We start from the raw sequence: 18348 nt of genomic DNA on the forward strand, positions 1-18348 counted from the left end.
ATATCATACATCCTAAGAAAGACAATACCCGATGATCCAGTTGAAGCAAGGCGAGTTATTAGGCGATCCAAAGCTTTCACGGTGGTCAAAGGAGAGTTGTACAAACGCAGTATCTCGGGTGTGTTACAACGGTGCGTCACACCCGAAGAAGGAAGGATAATTCTGAAGGACGTACACGAAGGAGTATGTGGCCACCACGCAAGCAGTCTATTGCAGCCAAAGTTTTTCGAGCAGGATTCTACTGGTTGACAGCAATTGAGGACGCAAAGGAGATAGTGTGAACTTGCGACGCATGTCAGAGATTTGCCGCAAAACCTCACTCTCCGGCAGCAGAATTAATGCCAATACCCTTATCTTGGCCTTTTGCTCAATGGGGTCTCGATATGGTGTGAAAATTACACAAAGCTTCGCCAGGAGGATACGAGTATATGTTGGTTGCTGTCGACAAATTCACCAAGTGGATAGAAGCAAAGCCGATAAATTCACCAGATGCAGCATCAGCAATAAAGTTCGTGAAGGGCATCATTTTTCGATTTGGAGTACCTCACAGCATCGTCACAGACAATGGCAGCAACTTTACGTCAAAGGAGTTCAAGGCGTACTGTGCAGAGGTAGGCATCAAATTGCACTTCGCGTCAGTTGCACATCCTCAAACCAATGGTCAAGTCGAGAAAGCCAATGGCATCATCTGCAATGGCATCAAGAAACGCTTGTTAGGACCTCTGGAAAAAGCTCGACATACCTGGGCAGAAGAGTTACCAAGTGTGTTATGGAGCATCCGAACAACACCAAATACAGCAACACATGAGACCCCGTTCTTCCTAGTCCACGGAGTAGAGGCAGTACTGCCGATAGAAATAGAGCACGACTCCCCCAGAGTCACAGAGTACAACGAAGAAGTTTCCAGGAAAGCTTTGGAAGACGACGTCGACGCACTCGACGAAGCTCGAGACGAAGTATTGTCAAGGGTAACTAAATATCAGCAGGACCTGAAAAACTACCACAGTCGACGTTTGCGACCAAGATCCTTTCAAGTTGGAGACCTAGTTTTGCGACTCAATCAAGAGCGTACTGAAAAACTCGAGTCACCATGGCTTGGCCCTTACGTCATTACTGAAGTAATCGAAGGAGGAGCGTACAGGATAAAAGATAAGAAGACAGGGGTTCCCGAGAAAACCCCCTGGAACGTGGCACAGCTAAGGCGTTTTTACGCTTAGTGTCAAAATATAGTCCTCCTTGTAAAAATACAATGTACTGAAACGCCCACGAGTTTTCAGACGCACTCTTTTCCTTTTTCGGGGCATCGAGTGGGGCCGAGAAAGGTTTTTAATGAGGCGGGCTCGCGGTGCTGCAATATAATAAAGATAGTGGAGATATACTTCTTATTCTTCGACACGCTCGGGGGCTCAATGCCTTCAGGTTACAAAATATATACAATATAGATAAACTAGACTTACCGAAATATTTCGCCTTGGTACAAGAATACCTCGCCAAATAGAACATCGGAAGCTAGCAACTGTAAATATAGCGTACTCGTCAAAATATTATTGCTTTGGTCTGAAAACCTCGCAAAAAAAATAGAACATCACCACCAAGACACTCGGGGGCTCGTACCCATTGATAGCGAAATATATATACCTTCTCGCAATAAGAGAAAAATCTTCGGGGTAACAAAATAGTATAAGCCCCAGCCAAAGGCTTGAGGGCTCGATGATCAAAAATAAAAACAATACATACTTACAGAGTTGACAGCTTTACAATATAGATCATGTTTACAAAGACGTGTCAATGATGAAACTACAGTGAGAAAAAGGAAAAACCCTCAGTGGATACCTAGCACATGGTCTATGGTTACTCGTTCATTGGAAGGACGGGTACTATGCTCGGCATAGCTACCCTTCACAAAGAACTCAGCGTCCATCCGAAGAAGTTCATCCATCATATCTTCGGCTACAGGAGTCACCAGATCATCAATCTTGCCCACATCTCTCTTTTTCTTCGACATTTTAGCCAGGCACGTGGGAACAATTTGATCCATGGGCAATTTTGGATGGCAAATCTTTATCATCATCATAGCAAATCTTGCGCCAGCAGAAAGTTGAGCCCGCACAAAGCCATGGATTCGAGGAGCATCTCGAAATTTTTCCATTAATGCAGGAAGAGTTTCTGGCATTTTGTTGCGAGGGAACATGGTTCCATAAACTAAAAATAAGGTCTTCGTACAAAAGTCAAGGAAATCACGGACCTGACCCGCGCGATCTTGGAATCTGACAATTTGATGGGTACGCTCGGGAGTAACCCAAAAGTTAGAACCATGTTGTGCAGCCAGTCTGAGCAGAGCAGTGGCTCGAGCTTCAACACGTTGATCTTCGGCAGCAGTATCCAAAAATGAGCCTGGTACAGCGAATAAATTGACGAGGAAGGAAAATAGCAAAAACAACATCCAGCATGGTTATGAACAAGAAACATACCTGTCATGTCCAAGCTGGCGTCAGTCATTAGCTGAAGCATATAATTTTCTCGTGAGGAAGCTTCGGTAGCCTCAGTAACAGCAGCATCCTTTGCAGCAATGGCTTCTTTTGCCTGTTGAAGAGCAATATTCTCTCTCTCGGATGCTTGTCGAGATTTTTCCATCATCGCAAGAGTTTGTTTTTTCATGGATTGGAGGTGTTGGCGCAATTCTTGCAAATCTTGCGACAGATGTTGTTCTGAAGAACCGTCGACAAAGTTATCATTGACTAGTGTTTTCTTCGAGAAGGAGGAAGCAGGAGAAGTATCGGCAGAATGAGGATCGGCAGAGTAGTTATCAAATATCAACTGGAAAAGAAAATTCCAATATCAAAGGATTGCACAAGACAGAATTCCATTGATCTTCAAGAAATTTACATGGATATTACAGAAGGAGTTCTTCAAAAGTACTAAGGTAATTGTCGCCAAAGCTAATATGGCAACAATAGCTTAAGAAACAGGAAAAATAAAAAGAAGGAGCATTCAACTAGACCTCCGACTTTGATGAGCTAGGAGTTGAAGATGGCTTGATCCCGAGATAGGACAGGATTTTCTTCGTGTTGGGCTTTGCCGCCTTGATCAACGATCGCCATTTTGTCTGCTCTATCTGTTCTGTGTCGCCTACTTTCGCTCAGTCGATAGTTTGTTGGCTATCAGCGACCAAGGCAACAGTGCTTTCGACAGAAATCTTCATGTTCTCCTGGCGCATCTTCAGTCCAAGATCTTCTGGTGGGGTAAAGCACTTGGCAAGAGCAAGGAAAGTTGCGGGTTCCTCTTTCTTCGGGAAGAAATAGGGGAAGAGTCGCGACAACCCTGCTTTAGCTTGATCAATGCCCTCGCGTGCTTCTGTTCCATGAAACTCAAGGAACGAAATGGCGTCAAGAAGAGGATCGTTGTCGGGATCTTCAAGTTCAAATTCTTGAGATGTTTTACCTGTCAAGATAAAAACTTATTGATCAACAAACGAGTGAAGGAAAGAAAGTCGAAAGGATGTGAAGTGGTTCAGATACTTACTGACAAAGCGACGGTTTTGCGACCTTACGCGCTTAATGATCGTTTCCTCGCGAGCAGATTGTGCGGCTATATGCTCGCTCAGCGAAGTCTCGGCATCGTGAACTTTCTTCTTAAGATCTTCGACACCAGCAGCATCGGTCTTGGCCTTGTCAGCCTCTGCTCTAGCTTGAATAGCATCTGATTCGGCCTTCTTACGAGCCTCTTCACTTTGCTCTAATTTTTGAGCAAGTGCGTTGGCACGCTCGTTGGCCTCCGCCAGTTTTTCTGCCAAGAAAAAATTAACTTAGTTAAAAACATCGACAACGAAGGAGTAAGAAGGCAAGGGCAAAACTAAGCAGCAAGGCATTACCTTCAGTCTTACTGGCATACTCACGGTACCCAATGAATTGGGCACCGATGCGAATAAGCTCTTTGATCATAGGCTGTCAAAGAAGGACAAAGAAAAATGTCGATATGGGAAAAATATGATGGCACAAAGAAGCAAACAGAAGAAATATAGACAGTGACAAGAAAATTAAGAACTTACATCATCCAAGAGAGGGTTAGAGGAGCTACTCAATTGGAGAGTAGGCTCCGGGATTGTTTCAATCCTTGCCCTTTTTGGTGAAGGGACAAGGGGGCTTGAAGGAGGAGTAGAAGCGCCGATGTTTTGTTGAGAGGCGAGGATTCCTCTCCATCAACTGGCGTTTCCGAAACAACTAGAGTATGTGACGTACTCGTTCGAGCAGCCACATCAAAAGCTGGTACTTCTTCCTCATCATCACTGCGATTAAATGTTGGCAGCATAAAAAGCAAGATAGATACAAATCTTTGAGTACAAAAATAAAAATAAAAAAAGAGGTGACTTACGAACTGATGAGGGCCTCAAGGTATGGATCATAAGCTGCCTTCTGATGTGAAGGAACAACTTCTTCGGCTTTGGAGGTGCCGGAATCTTCGACATCACTCCTTTTCCTTTTGTTCTTTGGAGAAACAGCAGGAGGAGGAGATTGTGCTGATGCAGTACCTTCAGAGGCAGCCTCCTTTTCAACAGATCCCGCAGATTTTCGAGAATCTGCGGGTTCATTCACAAAAGAGGGGGCATCTTGGTTGTCATCGGTGACAACGGCCCTTTCCTCGACTTCTCCACCTTCAGGAAGGGGAGGAAGCGAGACAAGATTTGGATGGTTCTATATAAAAACAGAGGAAGATGTCAAAAAAAAAGGAGTTACAAAAATATAGCAAGGCAATAATAAATCAATCGACAAAGTTTACCTTGGGAAGCGCATTGGTGGCGCTGTACGGTTTTACACGACAAGAAGAAGGGACAGAATCTTTTTTACTGAGAGTGGAGATTTTTCGGACAAGCTTTTCTAAATCCTTGACCTCCAAATTCGCTGACAACCGATCTACGTCCTCGTCGCCAGCATACTTCCAGAGAGGGTATTTGCGAGCCTGAAGAGGCTGCACTCTGGTTCGAAGAAAATACGCTGTAATTTGGATACCTGACAATTCTTTGCCGCGAGTATTTTGCAACTCATGGATGCGAGTCATCAAGGCCTCTGTCGATGTTTTTTCTTCCTCGGTAACCTCTGCATCCCAGGAGCGGTGGCGAAGGATTTTCTCGGCACCATCGAAAGGAGGGATGTTGTCTTCAGCGCATCCATGGTTCTCCTCCTGGATGTACAACCACTTCTTGCGCCACCCTTGAACTGAGTCAGGGAGTTTGACGTCGAAGTAATCGACTGTGGGGCGAACAGAAATAACAACGCCGCCTATATTATAGGCGACATTGGGGGAGCCATTGCGGCGACAAAAGAAAATGCGCTTCCATAGTGCCCAGTTAGGCTGGACGCCAAGGAAGGTCTCACAGAGGGTGATGAAAATGGAGATATGGAGGATTGAGTTGGGCGTGAGGTGGTGAAGTTGAAGACCATAAACAAAAAGCAATCCACGGAGAAAAGGATGAATGGGGGCGGAAAGACCGCGGATGAGATGGTCGACGAAACTTACCCGATACCCCATTGGAGGGGTTGGGTAGCTTTCTTCACTAGGGAAGCACAACGCTTTGGGCTTCTTGCTAATCCCTAGCTTCTTCAAGAGATTGATGTCCTGAGAGGAAATTTTGGACCTTTCCCACTCCGCGGTTCCCAGATCTGCGGCAGCCATTGACGATTCAGGCGTGTTGCGCTTGATCAACCGACGCGGTGGCATCAACAATGGCGTAGGAATGCAGCTTGGAGAAGGTGAGCTTAGGAAGTTGTGGGGCGCAGGCGGAGGTTTTGCAAAGAAGAGCAGGAGAGCGGCGCGAGCGGAAGTGCTCGAGGAAGAAGAAGGAGATCTTATGTAGAGGTGCGGCGAAGCGGCGGACCGTTGGATGGAAAAAATGTGTGACAGATGATAACCACGTGGAAACAAGGGTAAAAAAGTATTTTAACACTAAAGAAGTTACGGTACGTGCGCCAGGAAAAGTGGAGGACGTGTGTCCCCCACCTACACGACGTGTCAAGATAATAGATAATTTGGGTCCGCAAGGCAGTGGGGAAAACTTCTCGCCATTTTCGGATTCGCAATCGTGGCTATCGTCAGCAATAACGTCACCTTGTCAGAGACAAAAATTCGACTCAACAGCGGCATAACAAGGCGACATGGAAAAAATATCGGAGAGCCATTGATCAAATACAAGTTTTTGATCAAATGCTCAGGGGCTAATTTGAAAAAATGAAAAGATCAAGAAAGACAAAATAGAAACGGCATGAGCCTATGATCAAATACAAATATTTGTTCATAGCCTCGGGGACTACTCCCATCGGGAGCGCTGTTCGCGCTCCCAAGAAATTATAAAACTTCGGGAGAGAAAGAAAACATAGCGGCATAAGGCGTGGAGCCTACAACCAAGAACAAGTCCTTGATTATAGCCTCGGGGGCTACTCCCATCGGGAACGCTGTTCGCGTGCCCGATGAAATTATAAAAAATAAAGAAAGAATGGAAAAATGAAAGATAGAAGAGCAAAAGAGTATATTTCGAGTTATAAATAACTCTGCATATACTCCCATCGGGAAGAGCAATATAAGTCATCTTTGACTCAATAAAATGTGCCATTCCAACAGCCGAATAAGCACTCGACAATATATTCTCAGAACGCCAAAGTTGCGATCAATTTCTGAATGCCGCAAAACTTTGCGAAGGTAAGACCCCAGATCCGTTCTGTGAGGCGTGGCACCGTCTTTGACGTCGGTTTGCTACTTTTATCCGTATCAACAGATACGAAGAAAAATCCTAACGGACGCGTTAGGTACCCGATAAATATAACTGGGACTCGACAGAATGGTAAGACCTTAAGCGGCACCTGTCGAAGTTTACACCAGTATCCCGAGATCATGTCCAGGGACGTGATTTTGAAGTAGGTTTTTGCGGATTGCCACTAGAGCAGTTAACTAGTACCTGATCCGTCAGATGAACTAGCCCCAACTACTATTATCCCTGCAAAATATAGAAATTTATGTGAAGAAATATAGAAAGGTTTTAAGTTGTCGAGTAAAAATAAACAGCGGAGATTTTCCCTGACTCTACGATTCAAGCAAAATCTCGGGGGCTACTGACATAGGCATCCCCAATGGGCCTGCCGATGATAGTACCCGGGGTTTACTGAAGGCCCACTACCCGAAGAATAAGAAGACTCGGAAGACCAAGATATTGTTAAGGAAAGCTAGAGTTGTAATAGGAAGCATTATTTGTAATCTTGCGGGAGGAGTTAGAAACCTTCCCGGACTCTGTAACTTGTACAATACGAATCCCTCGGCTCCGCCTCCTATATAAGGGGGAGTCGAGGGACACAGAAGGCATCGAACCATTGTTTCTCAAACCCTAGTTTTCATATTCGTCGAGTACTTTTCGGCTGAAACCTTCGAGATCTACTTGCCCTCTACATCCAACTAAACCCTAGTCTACAATCCGTAGGCATTGATAAGTTAATACCTTGTCAGGGGCTCCGTCGCGGTCACCCACGCCGGGAGCCGGGAGGGCGACGGCGGAAACGGCACCCGCTGGATGGGGACGCCCTGGGGCAGCAAAGCAGGACCGGCGCTGGGACCCGGCTGCCACGACGCCCACGGCGGCGGAGGCGGTGAGGCCGAGGGAGGCACAGGCACGCCCTGGGCGGACGGAGCCGCCGGCGCGGCCGGGTAGGCGGTGAGGGGCGGCGGCAGGGAGGGCGAGGTCATCCCCTGCGTGCCGATCAAGTACAGGCGGATGCCCTGTACCGCGGTGGCGAGGCGGCGGCGGTGGAGGCCGACGGTGTCTCGGAGGTGGCGGTGATGGTGGCGGCGGTTTGGCCCGAAGACATGATCGTAACCGAGGAAGCTGATACCAAATTGGTAGAATCAGCGTATCTACCAGGTCTAGGGCGGAGATTGTAGGGGAAGGAAGGGCGGTGTGCGTGCGGAGGCGAGGGCGCCGGCGGCAGGGCGCCGTCGCGCGGCTTGGGGAGATGCGGCGGCGCAAGGCTGGGTGGCGGCTAGGGTTTGGGACTCCGACTCCTGAGGGAGTCGGCAACAAAATATGTTTATTGCTTAATTGTTCTTATCGATTACAACTCATATATATAAGAGAAATTTGCTAAACCCTAATCTGCTAATTGGGCTAAGCCCCTAACTAAGCCTGGCCGGCCTGACCGGTGGGCCCCCTCCGGCGGTAGACCAGCCCGGTCATAACATCTAGATTCTAGACACTAACTAGTATATAGATACACCGAGATTAGACAAATCTCAGATAAGTTTTACAGGACGGAGGGAGTAATAAAATTTGGCAGGATTGCACTGATTCATGGATGCACTCCAACCTAGCCTTGCATCCCAAAATATAATAGCGAACCTTAGATTAAAAAAGTCGATCTTTTCTAAGTTTGACCCATTATATTAATAAAATGTCAATACCTACAATATTGAATGAATAGATTATGAAAATATATATTCGATGGTGAGTCCATTGGTATTCATTTGGTATTACAATTTTCATACATACACCCTACTAGTTTTTGTTCCAGCAAGATTGAGCGCAACGCCAAAATGACAAGGGAGTTGAGCTTTCGAAGGGACGGCACCACCCTGCTTCACTAAGAGATGCCGCCAGTTTAGTAGAGTCGATGCGCTAGATGGGATGAAACGACTGAAGCCGAAGGGGCAGGAGTTGGGAGTACCAAATCTCCCATGCCAAAGGGGCACTAAAGCAGTAGGTGCTCACAGTTCTTATGTTACTGGCAGCAGAGCGCGTAGTACTGAACATTTTGATCTTTTACAACATGACATGTTGGTTGTTAGAGAAGTCTTCCTAATGTCTTCCTTCCCCAAAATTAGATCCAGTTGGTTAGTTTGCTTACTCGACTGACCTGCCAAGAGCATGCTTATGGCACCTACCATGTTACTACCACAGCAACTATGCATTGTTTCACACTTCAGTATGGCATCGCGTGTTCTTCTGCTTGTGGTTAGTCACCTCAATATTTTGGCATCCATACGAAGTGTTCAAACATGAGAAGATGAGTACATATATAAACTATGCTTGCATTTGTGTGGGTGTGATGATACATGTACTAAAGTTGGTAAGGATTAATCCCCTAAAAAAAGTTGGTAAGGATTAATTGACTCAGATGAGCAATGCTTATGTTGTCGACCCATAGGACACAGTGTGAACTCGTTCTAGTGCGCTAGCATGCAGATTTGGTAGGGGTAACAATTAATTGTGAGTGCTTATATAAACCTGAATAACATAACATCCAGATCTATTATTCCGGGGAGATTTAGTTGGGTCATGACTAGCAGCATAAAACACCCTGTGAGGTCGACTAGATTATGTTCAGCGTGTGTAAACGACAGATGAATTTAGGTGGAATCTTCACGAAGATGATAAACACTTAGTAATCTCACTATTCCTTGCCTTAATCCATGTTGACGCTCCGATGAATAATAACAAGTTGTGGAAAGGTTCCACCAAAAACTAAGATCTTCCTTTCGTATCTTTTGAGAGGAGTGGTCTAGAACAATCTTACTAAGCATAATTGGTAAGAAAGTTAAAAATGTTGTGCCGATTCTAATTGTTTGATGTGGGTGAACGGTGTGAGCTATCAACTATCAAGGTCTTGATGCGAAGTTGGATGAGTTGACTCGTGTGGTAGGTGGTCGGCAGGATGGATTCAAAGAACTCAAACTTGTGTTAGAGAAAAAAGATGCTGTCGCCCGAAGGTAAAATTGATGGTTCTACTTGATTTGTAGATGCACATTTTTCTAGGTTATGCTAACTATATATTTTCTTCACTTATAGGTATGCTCGACAGAGGCGTTCGGTTTCGCCCTTGGCTTCTACACAAACCAGTGTGTTACTATTTGAATTGGAAGGAAGATATATGAGTACCAAAGCATTATCTTAAGTTCTAATCCATTTGGACTTTATTGATGTGTTATGATCTAGTGCACTTTATATATGTACCACTCATGTACTTGCGGCGTTGTGGGATGGTCCTCCTTTTTTAAGTCTCAAAGCAATAGCCAGTTGACTTGTATGGAGGATCTATACTCTGGAATCTTCTGATTCAGCATGTGTGGTGAGTACGGAAGCTGTGGATGATCTTTGAATATATCTCTGGTGTTAAAAAAATATATGTTTTGGTACAGTTGTGTGTTGGATACGTGCGTACGTTTTGGTTAGTTTATTTGCCCACAGCACTAAAAATATGTTTGCAAGTGAAATCATGTTCACCAATGCCACCTGAATTCTAAGCGAATATATAGACTCTTGCAAGATGCCTCCTCCATTAGAAGACTCGTAGTGTCCTGGGCTGATATGAATGTTGAGCTCTTTTTTGAAGGGAAGGCACTGCTCTGCTTCAGTAAGAGATGGCCGCCAGTCCAGCAGAGTCGACACGCTGGACGGGGTGAAGTGAGATGAAGCCAAAGGGGCAGGAAGAGGGAGCACCAAATCTCGCATGCCAAAGGGCACTAAAGCATTAGGTGCTTGCGAATCGCGATTCTCATTTTCCTGGCAGCAGAGCACGGCGTGACATTTCGGCTCTTAGAGAAACCTTCCTAATGCCTTCCTTTCCCACAATAAAACCCAGTTGGTTAGTTTGCTTACTTAACTGACCTGGCAAGAGCATGCTTATGGCACCTACCATATTACTACCAAACAACAACAAGGCTTTATTTCACATACTAATATGGTACCGCGTGTTCTTCTGCCTGTGGTTAGTGAGCTCAACATATAGCTATACGAGTTGGCATACATACGAAGTGTTCAAACATGAGAATATATATGAGTATGTATTTAAACTATGCTTGTAGTGTGTGTGTGTGTGTGTGTGTGTGTGTGTGTGTGTGTGTGTGATGATATATATGTACTTAAGTTGGTAAGGAATTGATATTAATGGACTCAGATGAACAATGCGTAGGTTGTCGACCCATACGGATGCAGTGTGAAATTGGGCTAGTGCACTAGCATGCAGAGTTGGTAGGTGTAAGTGTGTAACAATTAACTCATGAGTGCTTATATAAACTTGAATAACATAACATTCAGATGTAACGTTCCGGAGAGATTTAATTGGTCATGATTATCAGGGTAAAACACCCTGTTAAGTCAACTAGATTATGTTCAGCGTGTGCAAAATACAGATGAATTTAGGTGGAATCTTCATCAAGATGATAAACACTCAGTAATCTCATTATTCCTTGCCTTAATCCATGTTGACGCTCTGGTGGAATAATAACAAGTTGTGGAATCTAAAGGTTCCACAAAAAAAACTAAGATCCTCCTTTCGTAACTTTTGAGAGGAGTGATCTGGAACAACCTTAAAGCATAATTGGTAACGAAGTTAAAAATGTGTTTTTGCCATCACGGCAAGTCGATAAAACACCTCATTTTTTTATTACTAATTTGTTCGAGACTTTCTGGCTATCGTTCAAGTGGCTTCTAATATTTTTTGAAAAAGAAGTGGCTTCTAATCTGAATCCACCTTGTATTGGGATAAATATTTTTGGAAATTCCTTACAGGGTATCTATATCTCTTATAAAGCAAAATTCACTAGAGGGTCATTTAAGTTGTCTATCTCAACATGCAAGCTATCCACATCATCCATTCTATTAGCCATCCAATTGTCCATGTTATCCCCCACTAACATTCATTAATACTCTACATGCAAGCCACATCATCTATTTTTTAAGCCATCCAATTATCCACATCATCAACTTTTAGCCGCCAACTATATAACCATTTCAAGTTAGTTTTTTTAAGTTAGCCTCTTGACTATTTATGCCAATTGTCATGCATGTTCCTACAAATAACATCATATTCCAATCAACTTATATCCTTTTGTTTTTTACAAAATAGAGTTATCGGAGAAATTTCCACTGCAACGCGCGGGGTATCCTTCTTTTTTTTTGCGGGGGCAAAGGGATTGTATTAAGCATATAAAGAAGTGTTACAATCCCTCAACAGGGCATCCAGAATAGGCTCTGGCCCTATCCCTAACCATACATCAGTATGGCCATTCAATCTACTATAATCAGCTAACAAATGACTTGCTACATTCTGTGATCTAGGAATCTTAACAATACCAGCCACTCGTTCCGGGTTAATCAGGGTTCTGGCTTCGGCGACAATATGCCCCAAGGGTGAACGATCCCTTGCATTAGTCGTGAGCATCCGCACAACCTCCGCACTGTCCGTTTCGATCATGATTGGCTGCTGGCAACGTTCTACTGCTAGAGCGGTACCTTCCATAATGGCGCAGAGCTCCGCCTCCAGCGCGGAGTTACACTGCTCGAGGGATCTACATGCAGAGAAAATGATAGTCCCATCATGTGCCCGCAGGATCATACTGTTGAGTAACATATTGTATAGATATAGGTCCCCGTGTTTTCTCAGGGTTGTACCTGTAATTGTACATGTGTCCGCCTATATATATATGAGCAGCCGGCCCTATTGGTGCTGTGCAATCTCCCATAACCTTTCTACATGGTATCAGAGACCCTTCGGGTCCTGACCTAGCCGCCGCCCTCCTCCTCCCTTGGGGCGCCGCCGGCCACCCCCTTCCTAACCTAGCCGCCGCCCCTCCTCCTCCCTAGGGCGCAGCCGGCCCTTCCCACTCCCAACCCTAGCCGCCGCCCTTCCCATCTAGGGCGCCGCCGGCCACCCCCCACCACCTCCGCTTCCGCCATCTACCCTAGCCGCCGCCCCCTTCTCATCCAGGGCGCCGCCGGCCACCCCCACCACCACCACTTCCGCCATGGCGCGCTTCGACTCCTCCGGCTCCGGCAGCAGCAACCCCTTCGCCGGACCCTCTGTCGCCGTCATCCGCGACATCTCCATCGCCGAGCGCGTGCCGCTGAAGCTCTCCACCACCGCCGCCAACTTCTTCCCGTGGAAGACGTACTTTGGGCTGCTCTTCCGCGAGTATGATCTCCTTGATCACGTCGACGGCACCATCGACCTCCTCGCCATGCCGCACGACCCCGAGTGGCTCGCCATCGACGCCACCATCATCCGCTGGTTCTACCAGACCGTCTCCAACGACATCTTCCGCACTGTCGTCCGCGACGGCGACTCCGCCCACACGGTCTGGGCTAAGATCACCGGCCTCTTCACCGACAACAAAATCCAGCGGGTCACCTTCCTCCAACAGGAGTTCTTCGGCACCCACCAGAACGACCTGTCTCTCGACGACTACGCCCTCAAGCTGAAGAGCCTCTCCGATGAGCTCCGTGACTTGGAGTTCCCGATCGATGACAAGATCATGCTCTCCACCCTATCGGCGGGTCTCGGCGAGGATCTCAGCAACGCCGCCTCCAACCTCACGCTCCTCACCACGCCCACCTTCGAGCAGGCCGTGGCGTACTTGCGCCTCGAGGAGCGCCGCCTCAAGCACCTCCGGACTCGGGCGGCCCACACCGCCTTCGCCGCTGGCTTCTCCCGCGGCGCCCAGACTCCCGCGCCCCGCGCCCCTGCGCCTCGCCCTCTGGGTCCGCCGCCGGGTTTCCCCGCCGTCGCCCCGCCGCCCGGTCGGACCGGCCACCAGGCCGGCCAGACCGGCCCCTGGACCGGGCACGCTGGCGCCCCGGCCGGCCAGACCGGCCCCTGGACCGGCCAGCTGGCCCCTCCTGGTGGTAGCCGCCGTGGCCGTCGTCGCCGTGGCGGTGGCAACGGTGGCGGCAACGGTGGCGCCGTCCCCGCGCCTCGTCCCCCGCAGTACACCGCCCCTCCACCATGGACTGCCGGTCACAACCCGTGGACCGGGGTTGTCCACGCCTACTCCATGCCCGTGCCGCGCGCCCCCTACCCGGGCATTATGGGGCCGCGCCCAGCCTCCCACCAGGCGTTCTACGCGGCGCCCCAGCCTGCCCCGGCCTACGCCGCCCCTCCGGGTGCGACCCCGTGGGATCCCGCGCTCCTGACCGCCCTCCAGAGCGCCCCCTCCGCCGGGGCGTATGGTGGCGGTGGCGACTGGTTCATGGACACCGGCGCTTCCGCGCATATGGCTGCGCATCCCGGTAACCTCTCCTTGTCCACACCCGCTTCCACTTCCTCTCGCATCATCGTTGGCAACGGTCATGCTCTTCCTATTACTCACACTGGTTCTGTCTCTTTCCCTTCCACCTCCACTCCCCTCTCTCTCCATAATGTTCTTGTTTCTCCCGACTTGATCAAAAACCTTGTTTCTGTTAAAACTTTCTGTCGTGATAATCCTGTGACTGTGGAATTTGACGCTTTTGGTTTCTCTGTCAAGGATGGTCGTACCCGGATGCTCCTCCACCGATGTGACAGCCCCGGCGATCTCTACCCCGTTGGCGCGGCCTCCACCACCACCGGTCGCCCACTCGCCCTCTCCGCCGGTGTCGACCTTTGGCACGCCCGTCTTGGCCATCCTAGCTCCGCCACTCTGCGTCAAATAATGCAAGGCTTCTCCTTTACTTGTAATAAAACGGATGCCCACTCTTGTGAAGCATGTCGTCTAGGCAAACATGTTCGCCTTCCGTTTAGTTCGTCCTCCACAGTCGCGTCTTTTCCTTTTCAACTCATTCATAGTGATGTATGGACCTCGCCGGTTCCGAGTAACTCTGGTTATAATTATTATCTTGTGATTCTTGATGATTACTCGCATTTTGTATGGACTTTTCCACTTCGCCGTAAGTCTGATGTTGCCACCACCCTCACCGCCTTCTTCGCGTTCGTCTCCACTCAGTTTGGTCGCCCCATTCACGCTTTACAGACGGACAACGGCAAGGAGTTCGACAACATCACCATTCGCTCACTCCTCGCCACCCACGGCACCATCTTCCGCCTTACGTGTCCATACACTTCTTCCCAGAATGGCCGTGCCGAACGGATGCTTCGTACCCTCAACGACTGCGTCCGCACCCTTCTGTTCCATGCCTCCATGCCCCCGCGATTCTGGCCGGATGCTCTTGCCACGGCGACTCTCCTCGTCAACATCCGCCCGTGTCGTGTGCGTTGGTCCTACACGCCGCATCATCTCCTTTTCGGTGCGCCGCCCACCTATGATGACCTCCGCATCTTCGGCTGCCGGTGTTTTCCCAACACTGCGGCCACCGCCGCGCATAAGCTTGCGCCGCGCTCCCTCCCTTGTGTGTTTCTCGGCTACCCCGCCAACACCAAGGGTTACCGCTGTTACGACCCGGTCTCTCATCGTGTCATCACTTCCCGGCACGTGTACTTTGACGAGTTGGTTTTTCCGTTTCAGCAGGGACTCATGGCGACACCTCCGACGACGCTCCCGGCGCCCGCTGGCCCTCCTGCGGCCGCGCGCCGACGACCGACCGCGGTGGCCCCCGGCGCCGGCCCCGCCCTGGTCCCTCGGCGTCCGCGCCACCCGCGGCGCCCCGTCGCCGGCGTCGCCCGCGGCGCCCTCGCCGCGGGCGCCCCGTCGCCCTGCGGCGCCCTCGCCCGCGGCGCCCCGTCGCCGGCGTCGCCCGCGGCGCCCTCGCCCGCGGCGCCCCGTCGCTGCGGCGCCCTCGCCACGGCGCCTCGCCGCGGCGCCCGTCGCCGCTGCGGCGCCCTCGCCCGCGGCGCCCCGTCGCCTGCGGCGCCCTCGCCCGCGGCGCCCCCGTCGCCCGCGGCGCCCTCGCCCGCGGCGCCCTCGCCCGCGGCGCCCCCGTCGCTGCGGCGCCCTCGCCACCGATCGGCTGCGGTTCCCGAGCCCATGCTCACCCGCGCCCGCGCGGCGTGCGGCGGCCGTCTACACGCTACCCCGCCGACCGGTATGTCTGCGCGGCTTCTCCGTCTCTGCGTCGGCCTTGGGCAGCGGCAACAGCCTATTGCCGCACGACGGCGGCGTCCCCTCCACCCGGCCGACCCGGCCAAGCGTCCGGTCAGACCGGCCCGTCGCCCGGCCAGTCCGGTCACCCGGCCGGTCAGACCGGCTCTCCCGCCGGCTCGGCGACCGCTCCTTCGCCGGTGCCCACCTCGGCTCGCGCTGCCTTGCGCGACCCGCATTGGCGCGCCGCCATGCAGGAGGAGTATGACGCGCTTCAGCGCAATAGGACCTGGGAGCTCGTTCCCCGGCACCCTCGCGCCAATGTCATCTCCGGCAAATGGGTCTTCAAGCACAAGCTCGGATCCGACGGTACTCTCGAGCGCTACAAGGCGCGCTGGGTGGTGCGCGGCTTTCGGCAGCGCGCTGGTGTCGACTTCACGGACACGTTTGCCCCGGTTGTCAAACCGGGCACGATCCGCACGGTGCTGCACCTCGCCGCGTCTCGTGCGTGGCCCGTGCATCAGATGGACGTCTCCAACGCCTTCCTTCATGGCCATCTGCAGGAACAGGTGTACTGTCAGCAACCCACCGGCTTCGTCGACCCCGAGCGCCCCGATGACGTGTGCTTGCTCTCTCGGTCTCTGTATGGACTGAAGCAGGCGCCCCGCGCCTGGTACCAGCGCATCGCCGGCTTCCTGCATCAGTTGGGCTTCCGCTCCACGCGTTCCGATGCGTCCCTGTTTGTCTACCGGACCGGCAACGACATGGCATACCTGCTGCTGTACGTCGACGACATCATTCTGACAGCCTCCACCGCTGCTCTTCTTCGACAGCTCACCGACCGCCTTCGCGCTGAGTTCGCGTTGAAGGATCTCGGCCCGCTTCACTACTTCCTCGGCATCGAGGTTGTCCGCCGTGCGGACGGGTTCTTCCTCCATCAGCGGAAGTATGCTCACGAGCTCCTCGAGCGTGCTGGGATGCTTAACTGCAACCCTGCGCCTACTCCTGTCGATACGAAGGCCAAGCTTTCCGCCAGTGATGGGTCGCCGGCGTCCGACGCGCCGTTCTATCGCTCCATCGTCGGTGCCCTTCAGTACTTGACACTGACGCGACCGGAGCTCCAGTACGCCGTGCAGCAGGTGTGCTTGCATATGCATGCTCCTCGGGATGTTCATTGGGCTGCAGTGAAGCGGATTCTCCGCTACGTCTGCGGTACCATGGGCTACGGCTTGACATTGCATGCTTCGCCCTCGACGTCGACTGACCTTGTCGCCTACTCTGACGCGGACTGGGCGGGTTGCCCGGATACGCGCCGTTCCACCAGCGGCTACTGTGTCTACCTCGGCTCGTCGCTTGTCTCTTGGTCCTCCAAGAGGCAGCCTTGTGTCCCGCTCGATCCGAGGCCGAGTACCGCGCCGTGGCCAACGCTGTGGCTGAGTGCACATGGCTCCGTCAGCTTCTGTCCGAGCTATCTTGTCCTGTTGACAAGGCTACGGTGGTCTTCTGCGACAACGTGTCGGCTGTCTACCTCTCCGCCAACCCAGTTCATCATCGGCGCACCAAGCACATCGAGTTGGATATCCACTTTGTTCGTGAGCAAGTTGCCCTCGGTCGCGTTCGAGTTCTTCACGTACCGACGTCTCAGCAATTTGCCGATATCATGACGAAGGGATTGCCATCCACGACTTTTCCTGAGTTTCGCTCCGATGCGTATTGTCGGTGCCGACCCTTCGACTGCGGGGGGGTGTTGAGTAACATATTGTATAGATATAGGTCCCCGTGTTTTCTCAGGGTTGTACCTGTAATTGTACATGTGTCCGCCTATATATATATGAGCAGCCGGCCCTATTGGTGCTGTGCAATCTCCCATAACCTTTCTACACATACCAGCTCCTGCCTTGCCATCCGACGCCATGAACGAGCCATCTACATTCAACTTCATTTCTCCTTCAGGAGGTCGCACCCAAAGGTTCACCGTGACCTCTACTGGGCTTTCATCTGGCACAGAAGTCAGGTAACCGATCGGCTTCTTCCCCTTCAGCACCTCCTCTGATGTGGATTTTGAAATATTAGAAAGAGACGCCATATAGCTACAGATAAACCTTCTTGAACCCTCCACTGGTGGCATTGGCGGGGTATCCTTCTAGTTAGTAAGAAGTTCACGTATTTGGTATATAGAGAAAAAGAGGTTTCTTTTCCGGTCTAGGTTGCGTACACATGGCTCCGTATGTGATATTTGCTTTAGTGTCCATAACACAATGATGTCTTTGCAATCGCCAGTACACAGATGGAGTGACCAACCAAGGAGGTGTTTTCCTCATATGGATGGTCCTCATTTAGTCTTCGGACCATCCTCCAGCACACTTAGGCAACCTTTATTTTCATTGAACTTTGTCAGCTTCTTTCTTCTTCAGATATTGGAGCATGGTGGGTTGTGTGCATCTTTGATATGAGAAGTCCCGGTGCCAAATCATGTGTGATTGTATCACCCATATGCGACGTTTGAGTCAATAAGCTACCGCTATAGAAAAAAAAAGGAAAAACTCTAATGTTACTTATCATGAGTTGATCAATTGTCAGCCAAAG

Source organism: Lolium perenne, chromosome 1 (assembly GCF_019359855.2).
Source record: "Lolium perenne isolate Kyuss_39 chromosome 1, Kyuss_2.0, whole genome shotgun sequence".
Lineage (NCBI taxonomy): Eukaryota > Viridiplantae > Streptophyta > Magnoliopsida > Poales > Poaceae > Lolium > Lolium perenne.